Source organism: Danio rerio, chromosome 6 (assembly GCF_052040795.2).
Source record: "Danio rerio strain M-AB ecotype USA chromosome 6, GRCz13ab, whole genome shotgun sequence".
Lineage (NCBI taxonomy): Eukaryota > Metazoa > Chordata > Actinopteri > Cypriniformes > Danionidae > Danio > Danio rerio.
Genome location: NC_141026.1, coordinates 4,415,893 through 4,430,769, shown reverse-complemented (window position 1 = coordinate 4,430,769; position 14,877 = coordinate 4,415,893). Strand labels below are relative to the sequence as shown.

Below are 14,877 nucleotides of genomic sequence, written 5' to 3'. Positions count from 1 at the left end.
GTAATGTAATGGGCAGCACAAATGTCTTGATACCTCAGGCTGTTGATGTTGCCATCCACTCTCCAGACCTCTGGCACAACCCCATACTGAATTTAACCCCAAACCATGATGTTTCCTTCACCAAGCTTGACTGATTTCTATGAGAATCTTGGCTCCATGTGGGGTCCAGTAGGTCTTCTGCAGTAATGGTGATGATTGTGATGCAGTTCAACAGATGATTCATCAAAAACCTTCTAACATTTTCCAAATGATCAACTAGAAGTCACGTTATTATTATTTTTTACTCTTACAATTGGGATTGTCAGGTAGTGTGCAAGAGGCATTATCGGATAAAAATGTTTCTTTAAGTATAACTCATTAATTTTCCTTCGGCTTAGATTCTAATTCGGACGTCGCCACGGTAGAGTAAACCACCTCTTTAAGCAACTGCAAGTCCGAATTTTACAGGTGTATGAATAATTTCAGGCTTAACTGTAAATGTGTTAGAATATCCTATTAACCCACAAATTTTTTTGCTCAGTCACAGTTGTTGACTGTATCAAATCTTTTGTTTAGTTTCTCTCTCTCTCTCTCTCTCTCTCTCTCTCTCTCTCTGTATTGGCATTGCTGTAGGTTATGCATAAGAGTGGGTTATGAAAATGCCATCTGCTATAATAATGCCTCCCACACATCAATTATCATCTATAAGTGGCCTTAGTATAGAGTAATTAACCTTTCTTCAGCAGGCCAGCAGACTGTGAAGAGTCTGCTGCAAAACCAGAGCGTTTGTAAAGAGATACAATCCGAAAAAACAAGATCACATTTCAGATCAACTCCAAAAATAAAAATTGGGAAGAGTGTAATCTCCACTGTGAAAAATGCTGGGTTTCCCCACAATTCCTTCATGTTGTCCCAACACAAATCGATTAAGTTAACTGAACTGTTTTTACCAGTTTAAGTGGATTGAACATAACAAAGCTTTCCCCAAAAAAACTTAAAAATTGTGTTGTTTCAACTGATAATAAATAAGCAGCAAAAGTTATTTTTTTGAGTGTCTGACCAAGTGACAAAGAAAGAAATATGCGGAAAGACTAGAGAGTCCTGTGATTTGAGGCTTTGTGTTAAAAGCAAATGAAGGTTGTGTTACTTTATGATGCTTCATAAGTGAAGTTTTACAAACTAATTTCGAGAGGAGCAAGTGATATGATTGATCACAGCTGGTCTCTCATCTGTGATCATTAGTAAGCCAATCGTATCTTTCCAAACTCACTATAAATAAACCGACTAATATTACTCCCTCACCTTCGCTTTTTGAAGAATCCCCCCCATCCACCCCATCTCCTCCTTTCCTTGTTTTCCAGGGGAAGCTCTCGAGAACTTCCTGATCTTATACTCCCCTTACATGCTCATTGACCAGGTGGGAGCCTTGGCTTAATTATCTCCGAGCTCAGGGTTCTCTCCCAGGACAGCATGCCAAACCTGCTATTTTTATCATCAAGCAAGACCTAAGTGTGAACTCTTTATATATATATATATATATATATGGGTTTGTTCAAACCATTAAACATAAAATGAATGGGTAGGTTAAGAAATACAATCTAAAAAGAGAAAATTCACAAAAAAATTGGGAAGAATGTAATCTCTGACCGTGTGAAAAAGAAAACGCTTCATGTATTAAAAGCATTGAAGGATGTGTTACTTTATGATGATGATGACATTTTTGATGATTAATTAATATTTATACAGTTAAAGTCAAAATTATTATGACTTCATTTCATTTTTTTTTCAAATATTTCCCAAATAAAAGAATTTTTCCACAGTATTTCTATATTATTTTTTCTTCTGGAGAAAGCCTAATTTGTTTTATTTCGGCTAAAATAAAAGCAGATTTAATAAAAATATTAATATTTTTGGTTAATATTATTAGCCCTCTTAAGCATTATTTATTTTCAATTGTCTGCAGAACAAATAGTTATACCACCCGCTTCGAATGTTATCACTCAATTGAATTGCCGTTATCAGTGGATATCAGCTGATAGATATGAGCCAGAAGGGGCCTTCTGCACCTACTAGTGGTTGTAATCATACATCCACATGGTTAATCAGCTATGCTAAAAGAGAAGACTTAAGATGCAGATTTGTTTTTACATTACTCTGACGGTTGGGTTTAGGGTTGGGGTATACGTTAATAAAATACAATTAATAGGAAATATAATAAATAATATAAATAATTCTTGTCAACTTTCGGCCGCAGCTGTATGTGATATAGATATATTAAGCATGATTAATGTGAATGGATGATTACGGCCTTCTGAGTCTACTAGTAGGCGCAGAAGGCCCCTACTGGCCCATGTCTATCAGCTAATAACCACTGATAACGGCCATTCAGTCGAGTGATTCGAATCGGCTGATAAAACAGTGACTTGCCTAATTACCATAACTTGCCTAATTAACCTAATTAAGCCTTTAAATGTCACTTTAAGCTGAAAACTAGTGAAAAATATCTAGTCAAATATCATGTGCTGTCATCATGACAAAGACAAAGAAATTAATTATTAGAAATGAGTTATTAAAACAATTATGTTAAGAAATGTGTTGGAAAAAAATCTCTAAGTTAAACAGAAATTGGGGAAATATTTAATAATTCAGGACGGCTAATAATTCTGACTCTAACTGTATATATATATATATATATATATATATATATATATATATATATATATATATATATTTATTTATATATATATAGGTTTGTTCAAACCATTAAGCGTAAAATAGTAATAGTAAAAGCAATTCTTGGCTATTTCCTAAATCTATATACAACACTATATCCATTAAGTTTCATTTAAAAAAGAAAAAAAAAGCTATTCACTCCAGTTTGAGCTGACAGTGAAATTGCTTCCAACTCCTTGTCAAAGCTATAGTGGTACCTTTTTCTTTTTGCCTTCCAAAAAATGCCAGAATACACAAACAACTTGTGATGTGCGAGGCCACGGGGAGCCTTTACAGCCCTCTCAGACACAGCGTGTGTGTGTGCGCGCGATAGAAATGACACTAACAGAATCATTTCACGCTTGATTGCACTCGCTCCCAGACACAGACGCGCACACACACACACACACACACATAGAGCGGCTCTGTTTCAAAACACAGTGCACTGACTAGCTGGGTTTGTTTTATATATATATATATATATATATATATATATATATATATATATATATATATATATACACACACACACACACACACACACACGCGCGCACACACGCACACACACGCACACACACGCGCACACACACACACACACACACACACACACACACACACACACACACACACACACACACACACACACACACACACAGTTGAAGTCAGAATTATTTGTCCCCCCTGTTTATTTTTTATTTTTCCCAATTTCTGTTTAATAGAGAGAAGATTCTTTTAGCACATTTCTAAACATAATAGTTTTAATAACTCATCGCTTTAAGTGACATTTAAAGGCTTAACTAGGTACATTAGTTTAACTAGGAAGATTAGGGTAATTAGGCAATTAGGTAATTAGGTAATAAATTATCAAGTTGTATAATGATGGTTTGTTCTGTAGACTATCGAAAAAAAGTATAGCTTAAAGGGGCTAATAATTTTGTCCTTAAAATGATGCTTAAATTTTTTTTCCTAGTCAAAATAAAACAAATAGGCCTATATAAATATATATATCACAATAATCAATATATCGACGTATCATGAAATACATGGAGATGACTTCAATCCTTTTTGCCGTTGCAATATATATTTACAAATTCACAAATAACGTTAAAGCCATTTTACAATAATATTTACATTCTACCTCACCGACGTCAACGTTTATATTTGTACATTTACCTAATAGGAGATTTAATATTATATATATATATATATATATATATATATATATATATATATAGCTTTTAACATCAATTTATAGAATATAAATAACCTTAAGAATGATACGCATTTTAAAATGTTTGGCTATTTGCATTATTATGCTGTTATAGAGTCATTATATAATCAGTAGCATAAAATGATCTCAAAATGACAATAATAATTGCTTATAGCAACAATTTCTGTAACACTATGCACTCATCGGCCACTTTATTACCTGTCCAAACTGCTCGTAAACAGAGATTTCTAATCTATAGATCTATAGAAAATATCCAGTGAGCGGCAGTTCTGTGGACACAAAAAACCTTGTTGATGCCGGAGGTCAGAGGAGAATGGCCAGACTGGTTCCAGATGATAGAAAGGCAACGAAGGCAATAAGCACTCGTTACAATCGAGGTCTGCAGAGGAGCATCTCCGAACACACAACTTGTCTAACCTGGAGACTGCAAAAAAAAAAAAAAAAAAGTTACTCATGAAACAATAACTTTAATCAGTTTTTATTTTAGGGTGAACTGTCCCTTTAATTCTCATGACCTCTTGTTTCTCAATTATAGGCAACATCATAAAACACATACACACAAACAGCATCGTAATGTGGTGTTTGAGCTCACCATCTTCATGAATGGAGTTAATTGCACGTGAAAATTACCATCAGGCGCCATCTGTTATGTAAATGCACTGTGATCGTTTCCTTGAGCACTTGCCAAACATTTATACCGCTAAAGTCATGGTGAATTCATCACAAACCCGTGTCAGAGCTTCAACCATCAGCTTTATGTGTTATAAAATGTTCCAGCGTTTGAGAGACCGGGTTATGAGGTTAATTTCATCCTGTAGCCTACAGCACATTGTTATAGTTTCTTTATTTCACAGTGCCTGAGTTAAATGAATGCGAAGGTTAATTTGAGATTATATGGTCTAACAGGCACTGTACTCACTGTGTGTAGGTTGAAATAGAGATAAAAGAAATCACTTTCTATAGGTTGTACTTTTATAAACAGTCCTTTACTTTTTAAAACAACATCATCCACTAGGAAATTGCCTTATTTTGTAGACATTATCTTAAACATCAGTAATTATATGCAATATCTCTTGAGGACTTCTCTTCCGCTTATGACACAAGTTCAGTCGTGATTAGTAAAGATGGTTCAATTCAAAATAATCTATCTATCTATCTATCTATCTATCTATCTATCTATCTATCTATCTATCTATCTATCTATCTATCTATCTATCTATCTATCTATCTATCTATCTATCATCTATTTATCTATCTATCTATCTATCTATCTATCTATCTATCTATCTATCTATCTATCTATCTATCTATCTATCTATCTATCTATCTATCTATCTATCTATCTATCTATAAACTTGTCATAAACATATTGTCATGAGGCATTATAATTATATAATTATATGTATATATTATTTACGTATTAAAATTTTTCTGATTACACTTTCAGTGGAACAAACTATATTCGCCATTAAAATGTTGCATTAAAAGTGTCATTACTCTGTCAAATCCTTTTTTACCAGTGTCATTAATGGGTAATTCTTCAGCTATAGGCACTTTTATGTCCAAAAATCTATATAATTTTGTTCAAATTCCCCTTTTTTGTCAAACAATAAAACCTATAATCTTTTTTTTTTTTTTTTTACAAGCTTTCTATTATATATTTTTCATATTATTCAACCTCCTTTTAGGTGTCAAAATCACTGTTTTCACCCTGTCATACACCCATATATATATATATATATATATATATATATATATATATATATATATATATATATATATATATATATATATATATTCATAAATATATACATATTCATAAATATATATATATATATATATATATATATATATATATATATATATATATATATATATATATATATATATATATATAAGCATGCGTAAAATCTCATTCACCTTCATGACATGTCATGTCACGATTATAAAGGTTTAATGAGTCTTTTAACACCCCTTCAAGTAAAGTGATAACAAATGAACTGTGTTTAAAATGACCTACATTGACAGCAAGACGCAACTCCAAAACAGTTTAACATTAGCAATCATTAGCATAGCATTTTGAAGTTTAGCATTAGTTTTAAGACAGATAGTTTCAGGAATGACGCAGGCCCTCAGATGGTCATGGTGCATGTGTTTTGGTATTAGTGTCTCCTTCAGGTCACTTGGTGAGCATGTGAGCAACACGCCACCTTGTGGAGAAATGCAGACATGAGCCGAAATGAATTAGCTTACACTGAAGTACAGCTGTCAATCATTGGCGAGTCTTAAAATATCTCTTACATAACCGGACAACATGCACAGAGAAGATCGCGTGCATCTCACATTAATACAACTGTTCTAAAAGAAGCTAGACAATATAATTAGAGTGGTGAAACCCTAATGAGAGCGTGTTTGTGTATGGCGTGTCTTATCTCTGGCCACAGAGCTGTTAAACAGAAGCATTCCTTACTTTCCATTATTCACCACACGAGACAAAGCGTGCCTAAAACAACCAGGCTGCTGTCACTTTAATTGCCTTTCCTCGGGCTGCCTATTATCATATAAATGGAGATCAGTTAGTGCAGAAGACATTTTCTCCTCGAGTCACATGATGTCAAAGTTCTTCTGATGATATTAATGTCCATGTGTGAAGCAGCAGAGGAAAGGGATGCCTGTGATGTCATCAGACGACACATGTATGTGTGCGTGTGTGTGCACGTGATAAAAACATAGAAGCTGTGTGTATGTAAAGACAGAAGACAATAGGAAATGCAGAAAGAGAAAGTCTCTCTCTCTCTCTCTCTCTCTCTCTCTCTCTCTCTCTCTCTCTTTCTCTGTTTGTAAGACGCCCACGTATTAACCTTGACATGACCTCTACTTTTGATTTTGTACCAAGAGAAATGTAGCCTGCATTTTCCTTCCTTTACCCAATTTACTTTACATTCTAGGATATTCTATCCATCCCTTCTTCCAGCCATCTAATTAACTGTGCATCCATCCGCCAATCCATTAATCCGGTCATACATTCACCCATCCATTCATCTGCTTGTCCATCCATCCATTCAATTGTTTGTCCATTCAACCAATCCATCCATTCATTTGTAGGTCAATCCATCCATCCATCCATCCATCCATCCATCCATCCATCCATCCATCCATCCACCCGTTTACCCATCCAACTATCCATCTTTTGCTTCATTCATCTATCCATCCATCTGTTCATCCATTCATCCATTTGTTTGTCTGTCCATCCATCCAACCATCGTCTTTCCATCTATCCATTCATCTATTACTCCACCCATGCATCCATCTGTTCAACCATACATTTGTTTGTCAATTCATTTATCCATTCATCCATCACCTGTTAGTTTGTTCATCCATCCATCCATCCGTTGCTCCATTCATCAATCCATTTGTTTATCCATCCATCCATCCATCCATCCATCCATCCATCCATCCATCCATCCATCCATGTCTATTCATTCGTCCATCCATCTATCCATCTGTTGCTCCATTCATCCATCCATTTGCTTGTCCGTCTGTCCGTCTGTCCATCCATCCATCCATCCATCCATCCATCCATCCATTACTCCATTCGTCTCTTCATCCATTTATCCATCTATCCATCCATCTATTACTCCATCCATCTCTCCATCTGTACATTCATCCACTCATCCATCCATCCATCCATCCATCCATCCTTTACTCTACCCATCTCTCTTCATCCATCCATCCATTAATTTATTACTCCATTCATCCCTCCATCTGTTCATCCATCTGTTCATCCATACATTTGTTTGTCTATTCATCCATCCATTTTCTTATCTGTCCATCCATCTATCCATCTGTTCCTCCATCCATCCAATCCATCCATCCCTCCATCTGTTCATTCATCCACCCATCCATCCATCTGTTTGTCCATCTATTCATCTGTTAATCTAGCCATCTCTCTTCATCTATCCATCTATCCATCCATCCATCTCTTATTCCATCCATACCTCCATCTGTTCATCCATCCACCCATAGATCCATCTGTTCATCCATAATATTTGTTTGTCTGTTTATTTATTTATCCATCCATCCACCCATCCATCCATCGCTCCATTCATTCATCAATTTGCTTGTCCATTTATCCACCTATCCATCCACCTGTTCATCCATCCATCCATGTTACTCCATTCGTCTTTTCGTCCATTTATCCACTTAACCATCCATCTTTTACTCCATCCCTCCATCTGTTCATTCATCCACCCATTCATCCATTTGTTCATCTGTTCGTCCATCCATCCATCTGTTCATCCACCTATCCATTTGTCCGTCCATCCATCCATCCATCCATCCATCCATCCATCCATCCATCAGTTCAACTATTCGTCCATCTATTCATCTACTCATTTGTTTATCCATCCATTCATCCAAATTTCGATCCATCACTTTATTCATTTATCCATACAGTTGTATATTTGTCTGACTGTTCGTCCATCCATCCATCTATCCATCCGTCGGTCCATCCATCCATCCATCCATCCATCCATCCATCCATCCATCCATCCGTCGGTCCATCCATCCATCCATCCATCCATCCATCCATCCATGCAGATAAACTTAAGAAGGAAACTTTAAGTCCTTTGTACGTTATTAATTCTTTAAATCTTCCCTCAAAAAAGGCCTTAGCAGCATCTGTTGATGAAGTCAGTGTGGTAAACAGAGTAATAATAGCAACAGTCAAGACTATTGTACGTGCTGTCAGGATAAAACATCATGACATTTAGTCTGTTCAGCGGGGGTTCGATTTTCCTTGTGCGTCTAAAATTAAATCTCGCCCTGAGCTGCTCAGAGCCATTTAGGCAATCAGCTCTTTACTTATTATGCAAACAGGAACATTGTGCAGATTTAGCCAGAGGACGAGTGTTAGCATGCGACACAAGAGCACTGGAAACTACACTGGTGCTTAAGATACAGTCAGAAATATAATCATGCCTCAAAATTGAGTCTCTGACATGTTTAGGTGCAGCATACTATTTATGAATTCAACAATATACAATAAGTGCACACTGAATTTTTATTATGAATGAAGTCGCATGATTACTACTATACATCAGTACTTGTCATATATATTGAGTTCACAATGTACTGCACAACACCACAATGTCCACAGTGGTTATATAAAATCAGATACTAAAATCCTGTATAAAAATATGCCACGATTTACACCAAAATTGTAGGTGTTATAACAATTGAGTATACAGTATATCAGTGTTATTTTGATATCATTTATGCACTATTATGATTAAGCTTTTTATCATCCAGATTTGTTCTGTTATTGTTTTAACTCTTATGTTTTATATGTGTATTTATTTATACTTATTTGAGATTACAACAAAAATGTAGTTTAATTAAAATAACAAGATTGTACCGTCTGTCCATTCATCTGTTTGTCCATCTATTCCTCCATCCATCCATCCATCCATCCATCCATCCATCCATCCATCCATCCATCTATCATCCATGCATCCCTTCATCAGTTTGTCCATCAATCCATCTGTTCATCCATCTATCTATTCAACTCTTTGTCCATCCATCCATGCATCTGTTAATCCATCCGTCCATTCATTCATCTGTTTGTCCATCCACTGATCTATCCATCCATCCATTCATGCATGTTAATCCATCCATCCATGTATCAGTTTGTCCATCCACTGATCTATCCATCCATCCATTCATGCATGTTAATCCATCCATCCATGTATCAGTTTGTCCATCCACTGATCTATCCATCCATCCATTCATGCATGTTAATCCATCCATCCATCTATCTGTTTGTCTATCCATCTGGTCATCCTTCCGTACATTAAGCTGTTTGTCCATCCATCCATCCATTCATCCAGCTGTTCATCCATTAATCTGTTTGTCCATCCATTCATCCATTCATCAGTTTGTCCATCCATCTATCTGTTCACCCATCTATCCATTCATCTCTTTATCCATCCATCCATCCATCCATCCAGTAGTTTGTCCATCCATCCATGCCTCTGATCATCCATCTGTCCATTCATTAATCTGTTTGTCCATCCATTGATCCATCCATCTGTTTATCCATCCATCCATCCATCCATCCATCCATCCATCCATCCATCCATCCATCCATCCATCCATCTGTTTGTCCATCCATCCATTCATCTGTTTATCCATCCATCCATCCATCTGTTTATCCATCCATCCATCCATCCATCCATCCATCCATCTGTCTATCCATCCATCTGTCTATCCATCCATCCATTTATCCATCCATTCATCTGTTTGTCCATCCATCTATTCATCCATTAATCAGGTCTGTCTATCCATCCATCCATCCATCCATCCACCCATCCATCTGTTTGTCCATCCATCCATTCATCTGTTTATCTATCCATCCATCCATCCATCCATCCATCCATCCATCTGTCTATCCATCCATCCATTTATCCATCCATTCATCTGTTTGTCCATCCATCTATTCATCCATTAATCAGGTCTGTCTATCCATCCATCCGTCCGTTCATCCATCCATCCATCCATCCATCCATCCATCCATCCATCCATCCATCCATCCATCCATTCATCCATCAATCAATCTGTTTGTCCATCCATCCATCAGTTTATCCATCCATCCATCCATCCATCCATCCATCCATCGATTTGTCCATCTATCCAGCCATCCATCAATTCATTCATCCCTTCATCTGTTTGTCCATCCATCCATCCATCCATTCATTCATCCATCCATCCATCCATCCATCCATTAATCTGGTTGTCCGTCCAACCATCCATCCATCATCCATCCCTTCATCAATTTTGACCATCCATCCATCCATCTGTTCATCCATCTATCCATTCATCTGTATGTCCATCCATCCATCCATCCATCCATCCATCCATCCCTTCCTTCTTCTGTTTGTCCATCCATCCATCCCTTCATCTGTTTGTCCATCCATCTGTCCATCTATCCATCCATCCAAAAAAAGCGGGCCACACTTTATTTCAAGCTAAAACTCTTGCCATTAACAAACATTAACTATGAATCTTGCCTCAATAAACTGAAATAAGATCCTAATTAATATTGAACAGTTGAAATATGAATGCTAGAGAGTTAATAATCCAGTAGTTAACAGTGTGCATTGTCATTTAACCCAACACTCATAATGGTGTTTTATATAATTTCACTGCATTATCATAAATCACAAACACAAATAGTTTATACATCAAATAGTGTCACTCTTAACTGCACTTTTCTGAAGTCATGTAGTTACTAATCAGTCAGACCTTCATCAGAAATGAAACAGTGCAAAGTAATGTGTGCAGTATGAGTCACCACATTAAAAACTCATCACACTCATGGAAACACATTTTGGCACAGAGCAGATTCAGTCAGCATGAGAGAAAAAGGGAGAGACTGGAGGAACATGAGGAAGACAGCTGTGACGAGAGAGAAGGTTAAAGATATACAGCCCAGGGGGGAAAGAGAAATGCTATTCAGTCACCAATCATTAGCTTAATATTTCCCCAGCATGATTACAGCAATCACTGTCTGTCCTCCTCCAAAATACCCCTCTCCATCACGCCTGGGCAACTGCGCCATTTTTGTTGTCATGGAAACAAAACTATTTTACCCCCATCAGCCCCTGCTTTCGGCATCTTAAGTGTGCATCTCGTGTCCTCTGAATCTGAATGTTTCAGAGCTCTTTAATAGCCATGAAAGAAACTCTCCATTTTTGTTTTAATTTATTTGAAGCTTGTGCATCAAATCCATTATTGATGAGATGAAAATTTGATGGTTATATTCTGAACATGAAATGTAGATTTAGCATGTAGTTGATTTTGTTGTTGTTGTTTTTTTTTTTGTTGAGTAAAATACTTCAGCTGAATTCATGTAGTCAAAAGTACATAAAACGTGACTGTTCAGTGAAAGGTTCTTTGGGGAACCAAAAATTATTCTGGGTAACACTTTAGTTTAAGTACCACTTCTCTATTATCTAGTGTTTTTTTTTTACCTGCCGGTTATTAAGATATTAATAATGTTTATTAGTACGTATAAAGCACATAATCCGCATGATCTACATCCTAAGCTACCTTAATAACTATTAACATAGCAAATAATGATTTTGTTTAAGGGTGTACTGGCACAATTGCCTTGAACCGTGCCAAATCACGCTTGCCCCCCTCCCGCCAGCACTCACACTGCATTCGAGCTTGGGCACGATTACATCATCGATGATGGGAGAAACGCTCTCACTCAGCACAGTGGAGATTCTTTAGTTATATCGCTTTAGTCGTTTGATATGCAGTGACACGCAGGCAAATATTTCGCCGAATAGACCAACCACTGCTGAAGCTCAAACAAATCAAAGTCCTTGTGCTGCAGGAATTAAGAGGTTTGCTAAAGGTGTGCAGCTGTCATGCAGTGAGGAGTTTGCGTCTTTATACTACGGCAGTTTGCGTTCATTAAACAGTAAGAATGATTAATAAACATATCAAACAGTCCCATAAAAGTCACGTCTCGTGTTCAGTTTCGGGCTCAGGCACGTTTTGCACTCACACTACAAGCTTACCGCCCCAAAGTCCAAGTAAACCACGCTTACTTAACCGGGCCAGGGCCACACTTCTCAAATGAACCGGGAAATGCGCCTGGGCACAGTTTCAATAGCATAGTGTGAGTACGCCCTAAATTCGTTGAGTTGTTACAAAAGTTTGCTAATATTAAGAGTTGTACCTAGTTCTTCTATGGTATAACTTTGACAACAATGTTTTCAACCTTTATTTTTTTAAATATTGCTAGTGATTATAAATCATAAAGGCTGTACTTTGCACCTCTTTTATGAAGCCGCAATAGCATCTGGGATTTGTAGATCAAGTACTGTGCTCAAATTTACATTTGTGGATCCTCTTCTTGAGGTCTTTAGTATTAGAACAGATTTTTTGTGCCTAAATTCATTATATATCGAGTTATATTAAGTTATTCTAAAAGTTTGTTAATATTGAGAGTCAAAACTCATTGGCAAAAATTAACCCAGGCTTATTCTGATTACGTACCGCTATATACATTTCTGGAGAACGCCAAATACGTCCCAGGAGGTACGTTTGTTTGCAGTTTTTGCAAATCCACCAGAGGCCGCTGTGTATGCTTTTTCAGATCTCAAATTTCTCTCACTAGTGCCATTCGTGTCTGCTGTTCTCACATATATCCACCAGAGGCCGCTGTCCAGAGGCTGACCCAGCCTCCTCCTTCCCTAAACCCAACCAATAGTGTTTTTAAAAGCACCGATTGACCCAATCACCCACTTCCCTAAACCCAACCGATAGTGTTTGCAAAAGCAATCCAGAAAAAGAAAGCCCTTGTCTGATTTTTACCATGTTTTCAGACTTTACCACATTCTCACCCTGTTATTTACATGTTTATTTATTTGTTTGGCTTTTGTTTCACCCGCTTTTTGGAACCATTCTTCGCTGGACTTGAACCCTGTTATTGTGATCAACTCCTCTCTGTGTCTCAAGTCTGCTGACGTACATGGCAAGCTACTAAACAAACAGCAGGAAAGCAGTCCATACAGAGGTAATTGGTCAACTGGTAATCACGAAAAGGAATGACGTCATGCTGCATTTCATCTTTAAAAAGAACGCTACAGGGCAGGTTTCATACTTCTGGCTACATAATTAGCGATCCCCAGAAATGTATATAGGGCTACGTTTTCAGAATGAGCCTACTTTGCAATTCTGCATTCAAGGCATCCTCGATATCAGGAATACATCAGGGTTCTGTCACGGGTCCTCCGTTTTTTGTGGTCTTGAGTATTAGAACTGAACTTTGGTTGATGATACCCAGGGAGCAAAGAATTCTGGCCCAGAATTGGCATAAATCTGGCACAGCAGTCATTCATCCGGCACTGGCTTACAGTATGTGGGCCAAACATGGCTTTGGTTTGGCAGAAGTGGCACTATCTTTAAGGCGGCACAGAATAAAGGGGCCAGATGTAAAGTGTAGTATTTGGCCCAGATGTTAATAATTGATATGTGGGCCATGTAAGTTCGACCTATCCTGACCCATATTAAAAAAACATTTTTATTATTTTCAAAAAAAGAATAAAAGTTATACCAATCAGGTCGCTTCGAGAAAAAGCATACCCATAGTGTCTAAAGTGCAATGCTACATGGGTTTATCAACATTGCAGCGACACACCAACATATCTGGCCCAGTTCAAGCCCAGTTATGGGTTATTAACTTGGCTGAGACTTGGCCCAGATATGGTCTAGCTTTGACTCTTGTCTGGAAGCCAGACTTGATCCAGTCAGGTACCGCAATTCACTGCGGCATGTGGGCCAAGCAATAACTAATTGTGTGGGCCAGAGCTGGGCCAGAGATATTTTGCTATGTGAGTAATGTTACATGAGAACGCAAAGACACAAGATCGCTTAAGAATGCAAACTGAAAAACCCTCTCTGCTCTCATTGTCCTCATGTATAGATATGTCATCCGAGTGTCTGTGGTGTCCAAAAGTATCAAAGTCAACGTTTAAAAGCTCCAATCGACAACCAAAGACAAACTGCACCATTTGCACAGGTCTCCATCTTATTGATTTGTGCTTTAAAAGGTGATTAAAGCTTGTGAATTGTCTTTCTGCCACTCAATAATCAACAATCACCAGATAATGGCGATCAATCGAAAGAAACACAAAAAACAAAACCAAATCTATCTATCCCGGAGGCAAAATGAATAGCTAGAAAGTCAAATAAAATGTTAAACTTCACTTATTGTGCTAATAATACAATTTACTTACAATAAAACATGTGGTGTTAAGAGCAAGAGAAAGCATTTTTAAAAATGTATATTTTAAAAATTGATCACTCACATAAACCGACTCATTGAAAATCTGTGCTTTAATCTATATTTATTTTTGAGACCGCAAAACGTACTCAAACAT

The 14,877-nt window shown here is 37.1% G+C and overlaps 1 protein-coding gene across 8 annotated transcripts in view; it reads right to left on the bottom strand.

Moving 5' to 3' along the window:
* sp5b (Sp5 transcription factor b) overlaps nucleotides 1-14,877 on the bottom strand; it is an 86,596-nt gene that overhangs the window by 25,955 nt on the left and 45,764 nt on the right. Inside the window, 1 exon segment of one of the 8 annotated variants that reach the window (NM_001442362.1) lies at nucleotides 4,209-4,346. The gene's annotated coding sequence lies outside the window, so the exon portion shown is untranslated. 8 annotated transcript variants of the gene reach the window in all.